At 38.4% G+C, this 15,122-nt stretch overlaps 1 non-coding gene across 1 annotated transcript; it reads right to left on the reverse strand.

Annotated features, from left to right (window-relative positions):
- Positions 1-7,991: 7,991 nt before the first annotated feature.
- Positions 7,992-8,065, reverse strand: Trnas-uga (transfer RNA serine (anticodon UGA)). Its single transcript has one exon. It is a non-coding gene; the product is annotated as a tRNA-Ser (tRNA).
- Positions 8,066-15,122: the final 7,057 nt, after the last annotated feature.

Below are 15,122 nucleotides of genomic sequence, written 5' to 3' on the forward strand. Positions count from 1 at the left end.
ATATTCGATTATTAAAAGTAGTTGCTTAATCTGATGGATATGAGGAGGGGGTAGAAAAGGACGAAAAGAGTGAGTAGCAGGAAAGTGGCAGGTCTTTGGACAGATGACTTTAATGACTTCATGGCCCCACAACAAGACAAAAAGAGTACAGACGTCACAACTGCCTCACTTTGTCTTTTCCTTTCCCTTGTCTGTCCACACCACTCCTTCTCCATCTAGATCATGTACTGCCTTCCATTCTCTCACCACTCAACTCGTCCCCCCCCCCCCCCTCCCTCTCCAAGCAGACATTCTCTCTCTACTTGCTCCGTGCTCCCTGCCCCCCATCCCCCCTCCCGCCCCCCTCTCTGAGGAAACTGCTTTCAATAACTGAATATCAGTAATTAGTCTTACCTTGGCATCAGGAGAGTGCATATGGGTGTCTATGTGGTTGTGCATGTGTACTATTACTAGAAAAAGAGCTAGTGCTTGAAAGCTAGTGTGAATGCTGTTTTATGTAATGTGTTTCTGTACTCCATGCATCAATCTGCTATAGATGAGTGGTTGCCTTTCCCTTATGTTATGTATTGTCCATCCAGGAATTTGCATTATTGTTTTAGATGTAATTGTGATATTCTGTTTAATATGCACTGACAAGTCGTGAAGTGCCAATAGTTTTTCTCCTGTTGTACGTCTCCAAATCAGGTCACTTAAGGCCTCAACCATGAAAATGCTCAATGCATTTAAAATGTTGGTGTACTGCCGGATATTAAGAATCATATGTATAGCTTTGATAGCCCATGATGAACTGCTTTGTCTGCTGGTGGAAACCTTAAAATCAATAGCCTCAACAAACACAGAAAAACTGCTTTGGAATGATATAGAAATTTATTGAGATAACTTACAGAATTAGTAGATGTGTCATTTTGTAGCAAACAATCTCAGGTTTGACTCACGTAGTGCATCAGTACCCCATTCCACCACTAAGATCTCCAGTGTAGTGCAAGTTAAAATGCCTACCATCACTGGAGTGGAGTGAGCTTTCTGTGTGTTTTCGTTTCATGAAATGAACTCTGCAACAACTGTTCAGTGTTAATTTCACACCAAATACACTAAAGAACCTCCAAGCAGGCCTACAATTTACTCTTGGCACAAGAACTTTGTTGAGAAGGATTGTTCCCTGCAACATGATAAATCACCATGTGTTGATGATTGTATTGTACAGGTTAGCAGGAACTTTGCTTGGAGCCCACAAAAATCAATATGTCATTCTTTTTGTATGACTAGCATTTTACAAAATACTGTTTTGCAAGTACTGTGTAGATGTTTACATTGGTAACCATATAGATTGACAATGGCACAGCACATTAGTGATGCAAAAAGGTTGCCAATAGGGAATTCGGTGCAGAAATATTGAATCGAAAAGAGAATGACAATACATACCTGAACACAATAATATACAGTGATGAGTCAACATTTCGTGTCAGTGGCATGGTGAACACCCACTACTGCAGAATACAGGACCGCAAAAATCCACATGCAAACCTGGAACATGTTCGTGACAGCCCCAAAGTGCCCTTAGTAGCAAATTGAAAGTGTTTGGTCCTTTCTTCTTCACGGAGAAAACTGTCACTGGTATTGTACATCTGGATATGCTTAAAAAGTCCTTAATTCCATAGATTGATGAAGATGACTGAGATGGGATGGTTTACTACCAACGAGACGGTGCATCACCTCATTTCCTCACAGAAGTTTGAGGTTTCCTCAATAACCATTTCCCAGCATTGGCTGTGAAGGCCAATCACATGGCCACCTCAATCCCCAGACTCCACACCAATGGATTTCTTTCTCTGGCATTTCATTAAAGATCATGTTTATGTCCCTCACCTACCAAATAGTTTAGCTGACCTGAAAAATCAAATCCACAGTGCCACTGCGCAAGTTATACCCAATTTGCTACAATGCGTGTGGGAAGAAGTTGATTACCTGTGGGACGTTTGCCACATCACAAATGGTAGTCACATTAAATCAAAATGAAGCTTGACACTTTTACGTGAAACTTCATGTTTGCTACAAAATGAAACATCAACCAATTCTGTAAGCAATCTCAGTACATTTGTATATTGTTTCAGAAGTTGTAACATCTTTTTGACTCACACTGTACATTTATTCCAGGTCCAACTTTATGAATATATATTGTTCCTGTTTGACAAATATTTTACACTCTTCTTTAAATGGCATTCATTCACTCGTATAGCGTAACAGTTGTCTAACACAGCATTAACACATGCATAGAATATAAACCTTTATCATTTGCCAGAAATACAATTGTTTCCTTTTGGTATTTCTATTTGTTTAAATGAGCACTGGTTTACTTGAGGACACAATTAAAATTCTAAACAAAATAGGGAACTTCAGATTAGCTTTTGCAGTGGACTCACTAGCAAATATTATAATAATCTCAGTATACTGATTTCCAGGGACATCAACAAAAGAACTATTCTTATCTAAGCTTCAAATTATGCTACAAGACCTTTGCAGAGAAAAAAAGAAAAAAATTGTAATAGCTGCTGATTTTAATATTGATATCACATTTGATAGTAGCCATGCTTCAAGGTTCACTAACTTAATAAAGAAATATGGTTTCAAATTGAATTTCTTTCAATCTACCAGAGACAATGGGCAATCAGCAACATATATTGACAATGTTCTAACTAATTATGTATATGAAGATGTGTATAAAGTTTGTATAGATCTAGGTATTCAGATCATTGTGCATTGTTCATTGAGCTGCCACAAGCAGACAGGAACATTTCACATATGAGAACCTAAATGAGCAGGAACTTTAGCAAAGAAAACTTGGTAACATTTAGCGAGAAGCTAGAAGAGAAAACGTGGCCTTTAGGTCTCTGTAACTCAAGTGTTGAAAACTTTGAGAAATTCCTAAATAGTTTTCTTGGTGTCTTTAATGAAACCTTTCCACCTAGATTGTGCAGCAATAAAATAACAAATAAAGCAAAGTGGATTACCCAGGGCATAAAAATTTCCAGTGTAAGAAAAAGGCAACCGCACAGAGAACTAAAATATAATAAAGATATTGATTTCATTAAATATGTTAGACTCTATAAAACCATATTTAAAAGGGTTGTCAGGGCAGCAAAAAAAAAAAAAAAAAAAAAAAAAAAAGAAAAAAAAAAAAAAAAAAAAAAAAAAACTGGCAAATAACAAGCTAATTTTAAATCATAAAAATGAGATAAAGGCTGTGTGGTCAGTCATTAAATCTGAGTTAGATGTTAAAGTCTCTAAACAAAGAATTTCGAAAATTGACATTGAAGGAAATACTGTTGTAAATCCAAATCAAATACCAGGGTACTTAATGAATTCTTTATAAATGTAGTAAAGTCTAATGTAGATGTAACAGATTATCACAACAAAGTAAATCCCTTTGGCCTAGGTGAAAAATCTAAAACTACACAAAATTCTTAAAAGTTTCTGTGGAGGGCGTAGAAAATACTATTCTAACATTAAGAAACAAAAAATCTGCAGGTTGTGATGGAATACCCACCAAAGTTATTAAAGTGGTACACAGCAGAATTGTAAACCCAGTAGCTCAAATAATAAATCAACATTTTGAAGGGGGCTGTTCCCCGGAGGTACTGAGATATGCTGAAGTCAAACCACTCTTCAAGAAGGGATCAAGAGAGATCACGGGAAATTATCATCCTGTCTCGATTCTCCCAGTCCTATCTAAAATATTTGAAAAACTTGCTGTTGCACCAATAAACTTCATTGCAAAATATTCTGTTATTCTAAACAATCAGTTTGGTTTTCAGCAGGGGAAAACACCATAGACGCAGTAAATAGTTTCATTGAGAAAACAAGTACATCATTAGACAAGAGAAATAAGGGGGCAGAAATTTTCTGTGACCTCACAAAGGCATTTGAGTCCGTAAACCATGCATTGCTTGTTTACAAACTTGAAAAGTATGACATTAGCAGCAGTGCCCTACAATGGCTCAAATCCTACTTATCCAACAGAAAGCAAATTGTTAGCATTTCTTCAAATGGCACATATTATTTTTCTGACTGGAAAAAATACATCTCAGGGTGTTCTACAAGGCTCCATATTAGGCCCTATGTTAATGACTTACCATTAAATATCAGCTCCCCATCAGTTCTGTTTGAAAATGATACTTCTGTCTTAGTTGAACATCAGGATTCGGAAAAAATCCCCAAATCTGTGATCAGTACCCTCAGTACCTTAGAAACTTGGTTTCAGCTAAATGGATTGAATCTAAACATATCTAAGACTCATGTGATGCAGTTCAAAACCAAACAGTCAAAATGTGAGCAGATTGGGCACACATTGAATACCCAGCAAACAAACTGAGCAGCGTTGCATTTGCAGGGCAAATATTATCAACTGCAACTGACATGGACACACGAAAAGTAGCATATGCAAGCTACTTCAAATCCATTATTAGGTATGGTATTGGTTTTTGGGATAACTCGACATAATGTGTATACTAAAAATACAGAAAAAAAATCATACGAAATATGTGCACTGCGAATCACAAAGAACCATGTCGACCATTATTTAGAAAAGTTATAATATTAACTCTGTCATCCTTATACGTATATGAGATTATTATATTTTTGTACACCAGGCACGATTTATTTGAGGGAAACCATTTTCTCCATTCACATGATACCAGAAACAAAGAAAATTTCATGCTCCCCACCCACCGCCAGTGACAGGGGTGAAAAACAAAAAAACACAGTAAAAAAAGAAGAACAGTGTTCAAGGAAAGATATGTTTAACACTGCTAGTAAGTGTAAGTCTTCATTCTTAATGCACTGGAACATAAGCAGCCTCAGTGCAACATATCCACAGGATAAAATCACAAAAATTGACGAGCTTCAAATTATTCTTTCAGAAGGAAGAAATATCAGAGTCATTTGCCTAAGCAAAGACTGGCTTAAGAAAGATTCAGTCACAGTTTTAAACAAATTGGAAAACTTTACAGTAGATAATAGTTTTTGTAGGAAAAACAGAACCCATGGTGGCTTCTGTATACTGGTTAAGAACTCATTAGAATATGAAGAAAGAGACTTTTAATTTCCTTAATGAAGAATTCATATTTGAAAGTTTCTGTGTAGAGCTAGAACAACACAATATTATTATTTTCTCAATATATAATATTCCAGGTAGTGATGTGACTAAATTACTTTTAGAGAAATTCCAGTCTCCCTACACAAACTCACAAAAGAAAAGAGGAACAAAATAGCAATTACGGCTGATTTTAAGATAGATATGGTGAGGGAAATGAGCTTGTCAACTAAGTTTGTTGGCTTGATTCAAGAATATGGCTTTAGATTAAATTTTACTGATTTCAACAGAATAAATGAGCAAACTGCAACACATATAGATATTATTTTAACAAATTGTACATTTAATAACACTGCTAAATTTTCTTTAGACCTAAGTATCTTGGATCACTCTGCTTTGCTTATTGAATTACTGAAACTAAATAAAAAAATGGAAGGAGATGTTTCATGAAAAGACGGTTCAGTGAAGAAAATGTACACTTGTTCTGTTGTAGACTGACCAAGCTAAATTTCTCATTACAAGCTCATGTTCAAAAAATTTTGATAAGTTTTTAAACAGCTTTTTTACATATTTTCAATGAGACTTTTCCACCCATAGTCTGTCACAGACAGGCAAGTAACAAAGTAAAATGTATTACTATTCACATAATAATACCTAGTTATAGAAACAGACTGCTACACACTGAGCTGAAATCCAGTAACAGTCCTGAGTTCATTAACTATGTTAAGTCATATTAAAAAAGATATTTAGGAAGATTGTAAAAGCAGCAAAGAAAATGGCAAACACTAAATTTATGAACAAGCAGCGAAATAGATCCAAGGCAGTTGTCAAATCTGAACTTGGACTCAATCCTAGCCACCAAAAAATTTCTAAAATAAAGATGCAAGACAAAATAATTGTAAATCCTGCTCAAATATCAGAAAATTTTATCAATTTTTTATAACAGTCGCAAAATTTGATGTTGATGTTGGTGTAGACTCATATCAAGATAATGTACATTTATTTGGGTCAAGTCAGAGCAGGAATCAGAGTGTAATTAAATTTGACAAAGTAACAGTAAAAGATGTAGAACATATTATATTATACCTAAAAAATAAAAATTCTGTTGGATGGGATGAAATACCTGCCAAAGTCATCAAAGCAGCTTCAAATATAATAGCACACCCACTGTCTGAAGTAATTAATAAACACTTGAAGAAAGTACTTTCCAGAAGTTCTAAACTATGTGAAAGTGAAACCATTATTTAAAAAAGGCTCTAAAGAAGATATGAAATTATTGTACAATTTCCCTTCTTACTGTGTTTTCTAAAATATTTGAAATGATTGTTGAGATCCAGATTCAAAATTTTTGTTGCAAACTTCATGCAATCTCAAAAAAATCAATTTGGCTTCCAAAAAGGCATAAGTACAATTTATGCAATTAATAAATTCATAAATAAAGTTAGTGCCATCTTAGATAAATCACAAAAAGTTGCAGGAATCATCTGTGACTTATCCAAAGTGTTTGACTGTGTGAACCTTCACTATTATTATATAAAGTGGAAAAATATGGAATTATGGACAGTACCTTACAGTGGTGTAAGTCATATTTGATAAAAGAGACAACAAAGGATAGTCATAACATCAGACAAAGGAAAATGCTCCTCAAAATGGAGAACTATCTCACAGGGGGAATCACAAGAATGAGTTCTAGGCTCAATAATTTTTCCTTTTTACTTATATGACTTGCTCATAAATAAAAATCATCATTTATACCTAAAAACAAAGATGATGTGACTTACCAAATGAAAATGCTGGCAGGTCGACAGACACACAAACTAACACAAACATACACACAAAATTCAAGCTTTCGCAACAAACTGTTGCCTCATCAGGAAAGAGGGAAGGAGAGGGAAAGACGAAAGGATGTGGGTTTTAAGGGAGAGGGTAAGGAGTCATTCCAGTCCCGGGAGCGGAAAGACTTACCTCAGGGGGAAAAAAGGACGGGTACACACTTGCACACACACACATATCCATCCACACATATACAGACACAAGCAGACATCCATCATCATTTAGTTTTATTCACTGATGATGACATACCAGTACTGATAGAAAATAAAAATGCAGAAGGAATTCCTGACAATGTCAAAAAAGCTCTAGAAAATCTAGATATGAAGTTCCATCTAACTGGTCTAAAACTAAATATTTAAAAAACACAGCTTATGCAATTTAAAAGAATGCAGTCAAAAATAAATGATATTCAAATTGTACGTGGAAGACTGGAACTAAATGAAGCAGAATGTGTTAAATTCTTAGGAATGTAGTTGGACAGAAATCTGTCATGGTCCTCAAATATAGACTATTTAACAAGTAAACTGAACAGTTTGGCATTTGCTATGTCAATCTTAGCCATTGTTACCGCCATAGACACGAAAAAAAATTGTGTACCCCTACTTTGTATGTTGCCTCTAATGTTTGTTGTATGTATGATTCTTTGCTAAATTACTTCAATATCTAGTCCTTAGGATTACAATACAAACTGTATTTTATCTTGTAAAGACCTAACCATGTCCTTTATCCTTGTATATATTCTATACATTTAGGATTTGAAGAACTAAATAAATAAATAAGTGATACTGAAAATAAATGATACTTTGAGACAATAGTAAGATGCAGCATTGCCTCTGGAAGAAATGCTAGCAATTTGACAAAAATATTAACTTTACAAAAGAAAAAAAAAGGGAATGAACATTTGTAGTGCAAAGCCAAGAGAATCTTGTTGTCCACTATTAAGAGACTTAAACATACTAAGTGTTTCCTCACTGTATTCATATGAAATAATTCTTTTCACAAATAATAATCCAGACTTGTTTGCACCAAATAACTTCTCACAAGAAGCTTCCTGACAGATTAAAACTGTGTGCCGGACCGAGACTCGAACTCGGGACCTTTGCCTCTCATGGGCAAGTGCTCTACCAACTGAGCTACCTAGCACAACTCACGACCCGTCCTCACAGCTTCAATTCTGCCAGTACCTCATCTCCTACCTTCCAAATTTCACAGAAGCTCTTCTGTGAACCTTGTAGAACTAGCACTCCTGGAAGTGGAGACATGGCTTAGCCACAGCCTAGGGGATGTTTCCAGAAAGAGATTTTCACTCTGCAGTGGAGTGTGCGCTGATATGAAACTTCCTGACAGATGAAAACTGTGTGCCGGACCGAGACTTGAACTCGGGACCCTTGCCTTTGTCAGGCAAGTGAAAATCTCATTCTGGAACTTCTCACAAGGATATGAAACTAGAAACAAAGAAAGTTTCATACATTGTACACATTGACTAAATCTTTTTGCACAGACCCCACAATATATGAAGATGAAAATGCACAATAATTTTTTTAAAGCTAAGTGCAAAATATTGATACTGACTCAGTAAAAAGAAAATTATACAGCACTCTGTCACAAAAATGCTATTACTCTATTGATCAATTTTTTAATGATGATCTGACCATTTGACCAGGATAAAAATTAATAGTATATATTTTCAGATGTCGTTTAGTTTTAGTAAATCTTGTATTCCACATACAATTATTATTACATTTACAATCTTGACGAATCTCCTACACAATAAATCAATGATTTGACATGTATGTTATGCAACAGTAAAATTCTGATTCTGGCTACTCACTAAATAGAAGATGTATTGAGCAGTGGACAGGCACATACAAAAGATGGAAAATTGCTTAACTTCCTGTCAAAGGCCTCCTCCTCCCCCTCTCACCCCCCTCTCTCTCTCTCCCTCTCTCTCTCTCTCTCTCTCTCACACACACACACACCCACACACACAGACAGTCATGAACATTTCGACCAGAAGTCTTAGCCCCACAGAAATATTAGTCCTTTCCAGAGGCCTCCCCTTTTGCCCCACTCCCAAATTCAATCATGCAGAACTTGTTAAAGACCTTCTCTCCTTCTGCAAGTCCCTATAGTGAAGACCAATGCTGAACCCTGTGTAACTCAGTTCACTCCACCAACCAACCATGATCCATCCCCACTGCCCCCAAATCACCCTGTCTTAACTTTCCAGAATTTCTTAGCCTTGAACCTTGCCTCACCATTATTCCCCAAATCCCTCAACATACAAACTGACCTTATATCTACAGAAAGAACCACAGTCCACCATCTAAACTCTGATCCCAATCTTATAATCCTACTTGCAGGAAACAGCTCCACCAATGTTGTTCTGAACTGCAAGGATTATCTGGCAGAAGGACTCTGCCATCTGTCAGATACATCCACCTACAAACTTGCCGTAGTGATCCCATTCCAGAAGTCTTGCAGGATCTCCAGTCACTTGTCAAATCCTTAGGCCCATCCAAAAACCTCTCCCTGAAACCCGTCTCTCTGCTCACCTCTACCACACCCTAAGTCCTATCATCTACATGCTTCCTAAGGTCCATAAACCCAACCACCCAGGATGCCCCACTGTGGCCAGCTACTGTGCCCCCACTGAGAGAATCTCTGCTCTCATAGACCAACACCTTCAACCAATTACCCAGAAAATATCCCCCTATATAAAAGACACCAGCAGTTTCCTCCACCAACTCTTCAGAGTTCCTGTCCCTTTGCCACATGGTGCCCTGCTCATTACTATTGATGCCACCTGCCTTTACACTAACATCCTTAATGCCCATGGCCTTACTGCTACTGAATACTACCTTTCCCAATGTTCAAGAGATTCCATACCAACAACCTCACTCCTAGTCACCATGACCAACTACTTCCTCATCCACAGTTATTTCTTCTTTGAAGGCATTACCTACAGACAAATCCAGGGTATGGCTATGAGCACCCACATGACACCATCAGATGCCAACCTACTCATGGGCCATTTAGAGGAATCCTTTCTAAACACCCAGAATTCTAAGCCCCTCACCTGATGTAGATTCATTGATGACATCTTTGCGATTTGGATCAAGAGCAAGGACACCCTATCCACATTTCTCAAGAACCTTAACAACTTCTCCCCCATTTGCTTCACCTGGTCCTACTCAACCCAACAAGCCACCTTCGTAGATGTTGGTCTCCTCCTCAAAGTTGGCTACATCAGTACCTCTGGCCATATCAAACCTACTAACCATTGGCAGTACCTGTACTTAAACAGCTGCACCACCAATTTCATATCAAGAAGTACCTTCTATACAGCCTAGCCACCTGTGGTCATCGCATCTGCAGTGAAGAGCAGTCCCTCTCAAAATATACCAAGGATCTCACTGAAGCCTTCACAAACCGTAATTATCCTCCTAACCTTGTACAAAAACAGGTCTCCCATGCCTTATCTTTCCAGTGTCCCACCACCTTAGAAAGTCCCACTGTCTGACCACAGAGGAGCATTCCCCTCGGAACTCAGTACCACCCAGGACTGAAGCAGCTGAATTACATTCTCTGCCAGGGTTTCGACTACCTCTCGTCGCACCCTGAAATGAGAAATGTGCTGCCGACTATCCCACCCAGCCCTCAAACAGTGGTATTCTGCAGTCCACCAAACCTACACCATATACTCGTCCATCCCTACACAATCCCTGCTCCCAAACACTTACCTCATGATTTATACCCCTGTAATAGACCAACATGCAAGATCTGTCCCATACATGTTCCCACCACCAACTACTCCGGTCTGCTCACAAACATCACCTATCCCATCAAAGGCATTACCTGTGAAACCAGTCATGTGATCTACAAGCTAAGCTGCAACCACTGTGCTGTATTCTGTGTGGGGATGATAACCAAAACAAGCTGTCTGTCTGCATGAATGGCCACTGACAAACTGTGGTGAAGAAACAAGTGGACCACACTTTTGCTGAGCACGCTGCCAAACATGACATCCTTCCTTTCAAAGACTGTGACATATGAATCCTTCCCATCAACACCAGCTTTTCTGAATTGCCCAGGTGGGAACTTTCCCTACAATACATCCTAAGTTCCCATAACCCTCCTGGCCTCAATCTTCGTTAGTCATTGTGCTCTCCCATCCAGCCCCTTCTCTGTTCCCATTCCAGCACTACAGAGCCCTCTTTCCTCCTTCGAGCCATGTCTTTTTACTTCTCTCCTTTTCCACTATCCCCCCCCCCCCCCCCCCCCTTCCCACCTCTCCGCTGCCCACCATTTAAGCTCCTGACTGCAGATTGCACATAGCTACCCTAGCCTGTTTCCACCTCGTCCCTGCACTCTCCCCAACAACACGTCACTGTCTGACACCCCTACCCTACTGTCCCTCCTCCTCCCCACCCCACCCTCCTCCTTACCCGCTCCCAGTAGCTATATTTGTGACTGTCTTTTTGTTGTGCCTATCTGTGACGCAGCATCTCCACTATACCGTGAGTGATAACTTTCCTTTTCACAATAATGTTACATTCCATCCTGGATTTTCCATTCTTATGGTGCAAAATTTCATGTACATGTTTGTGATTGGATTAGTTTTGTGACTTAGTACATACATTACTTTAAAATATTTTTCTTTATTCTTACCAATATTGTCTCATTCACAGCCTTCATTTCATCAGATGAACGGAAATGGCTAATTTTTTTGTATCAAAACATGACACGAATGGGACTTTCACGACCTGCAGACACCCTACGGCATAGTGATTATCTGGTATGTGTATTTATGTAGAGTGTTTCGTATTCTGATAATTAATGGAAACAGTTGACACGTGAATACAGCATAGCATTTGTTTATAAGCAATGACCTTAACAATAAGTATCAATATATTTGTAACCTTAAAAGTAGAAATCAATGTCTTGGAACTCTTCCTTCCACTACCCAACCTTTTCCACTTCTTCTGCCATAACCCCCACCCCTTCCCCCTCTGGCCCTTCACCCCATTGTGACCCAGAAGCTTTTGTTATGCAGAGTGAATTGAAATATACATTAATGAACAATTTACTTTCTCTAAATTACTATGATATGTTTGTACTTATCAGGCTAAAAAAGGACAAAGTAAAATGTGCTACCATGATAAAATGTTCTTATTAATCATAGTACATAAGTGCTGCATTTTTTCCCCTTGGTGTTTATATGATCACATTGATAAGAGTTATCTACATGCTGTAAAAGTAAGAACAAGGGTAATTGTTATTTTGTGAAAAGAGCATTATAGTTCTCAAATTTAAATAACCAAGACTTAACAAAACAGGATTTTAATTTTCTATTGAATCTTTAGTGATACTATATTTCTTGTTTTATGTTTTGTGGTTGGTTAGTAAAAAAAAAATTGGGTCTCACTCACGGTCTTAGACAAGTAGGCGACATTTGCATAATTTTGTTTAGTTTTTTGTATTATGGCTGTGTTAATAGCAACTCATCAGCAGCTACTTTTACTAACTGATCATATATCCAGTGTAATGTACTGGAAAATGAGTGTTTATTTTATTTTTATGCATATTTCTTTTTGCCTGTAGTCATCAAATGATGGGTGTTGCAAACATCATATTGTTACAATGGTAGAGTACAAACGATATTTGTGTACAAAGACGTAATACAAAATCAGACAATGGAAAGTACAGGTTGGAATACCAAGAATTATGAAAAGCATAGATTAATACTCACCCTAGAGATGACATTGAGTTGCAGACGGGTACAATGAAAATCTTACAGACACTAAGCTTGCAGCCATATCCTTCTTCAGGAAAAAATGCGGGATAACACATGCATTTACACAAGTAGGCACAGCTCATGTGTGCATGACCACTGTGTGTGGCAACTAGAGCCAGACTGCAACTGTTGTGTTGAATGAAAGCAGCAGTCAGTAATGAGGCAGGGAAGGAGGAGGGCTATCAGTGTGTTGGTGAGGGGAAGAGAATAACACTGTCTGGTGTAGCATACAGGGATTAGAAGGCTTTAGGACAAGGCTGCCAAGCATGCAGGGGTAGAAGGCCTTTGGAAAAATCAGCCAGGTGCAGCCTCAGATGGCTGGGGGGGGGGGGGGATAGGGAATTGAAAAGGAGAGGAACAGAGAGGGGGTGGTTGATGCACTGGCAGAGAGCAAGCACAATGGGGATGAGGAGACATGAATTGGGAGGAGGTTATAGGACAGAGGGGGCAGAAATGGTTGGGTGGAGGTGTGGAAACAGTAGATTATCACAAATTGAGGTCAGGATAGTTTCAGGAGGAGAGAATATGTTGTAAGGATAGCTCCCAGCTGCACAGTTCAGGAAAGCTGGTGCTGGAGGTGAGGATCCAGATGGCCTGGGTTGTGTAACTGCCATTAAAACCAAACATTGATTGGTGACTCCATGTTGTCTTGTGCACTACGACCAGATAACAGGTATACTTGAAAAAAGAGACAGCATTGGTCGTATATTTTTTACTATCGCAAAATCGATTTTCTGTCACTGAGTGACCATCTTCAGTACTATATTGTATAACTTAAATTAGGATGCACTGTTGTCAATAAGCTTAAGCCGTAAGCTTATTGACAACAGTGCATCCTAATTTAAGTTATACAATATAGCACTGAAGATGGTCACTCAGTGACAGAAAATCGATTTTGCGATAGTAAAAAATATACGACCAATGCTGTCTCTTTTTTCAAAAATCAAACATGTTATGCTGTCTTGCTCTTGGCCACAGTTTGACAGTGGCCATTCATCCTGGTGGATAGCTGACTGATTTCTTTCCCTATACATGAAATATTCTGAGCTTGTGCTCCATCTGTAATGACCTCAATGTTGACAAGACATTAAGGCCTAATCTTCCTTTCCTCAGTGTCATATCTTCTTGTCCCCCGCCCCCCCCCCCCCCCAGGTTACATTTTCCTGCTGTCATGTTCTGTCTCCACTCTAAATTTCTCAGCTTTGTCTTCATTCCTTAGTCTTTATGTACACCACTGAGTTGCAGTTGTATTTTGTTACTTTCTAAATCTAATATTACACTTGGCTATAACTATTATGTGACAGCTGTCATTGTCAAAACCTGGGGATTGATTAATACTAGATGCCCTTTGGTTTGTGTATCTTCATTTGGCTAGAATATAATCGATTTGGTATCCAGTACTCCATCCTGGTGATTTTCATTTATTACACCTACTTTTGTTAGGAACTTCGAATGATGTGTTTCTTAGGACAATTTCATAGTGTTCACAGAATTCTTGGCCACTAATATACTCCCAGCCTTCTCATTCAGCATGCATGCCATTTAGCAAGCATCTATAAGTTACCACCATGGCTGCTGCAGAGTTGTTAGTATCCAGTAGACACACTCTGGATGAATGTTCTCTGGATGAATGTTAGAATCAACAGTAAAATGGATTAAACAATGTCCTTTATCGTCATTTATCGATGTGGATTTGGAAGAATATATTGAAATGTGATAAGGAAATATGGTGGATATACTGTATAATGAGTAGCTTAAATAAATACAATACAATTGGTATTAAGTTTAAACTGATTGATTTGGTTGTGGTGACAGATTGATCTGTAGCAAAGCCCAAGGCCTATGTTAGGTTGAACGGTGATAATTTGGTTGTGATGTGGGGAAGCCAAGAAATGTGAATGCCAAACATAGGTTGTGGCAGCAGACTGACCTGGAGCATAGCCTAATTCTCATGCTTGCACCATATTTAATTGGTCAGTTTCAGCCAAATGCCAGCTGTGATGAACTTATCTTAGTTGCCCACGGATTTATTTCAATAGAAGAGGGTGTGTGTGTGTGTGTGTGTGTGTGTGTGTGTGTGTGTGTGTGTGTGTGTGTGTGTGTGTGTGTGTGAGGGGGGGGGGGAGGGATAATTGAAAAGGTGAGAAGTAAAAAGACTGGGTGTGATGGTGGAATGAGGACTGTGTAGTGCTGGAATGGGAACAGAGAAGGGGCTGGATGGGAGAGCACAATGACAAACGAAGATTGAGGCCAGGAGGGTTATGGGAACTTAGGATGTATTGCAGGGAAAGTTCCCACCTGCACAATTCAGAAAACCTGGATTTGATGGGTAGGACACATATGGTAAAGTCTGTGAAGCAGTCATTGAAATGAAGGATGTCATGTTTGTCAGTGCGCCCAGAA

This window comes from Schistocerca cancellata, chromosome 5, assembly GCF_023864275.1.
Source record: "Schistocerca cancellata isolate TAMUIC-IGC-003103 chromosome 5, iqSchCanc2.1, whole genome shotgun sequence".
NCBI lineage: Eukaryota > Metazoa > Arthropoda > Insecta > Orthoptera > Acrididae > Schistocerca > Schistocerca cancellata.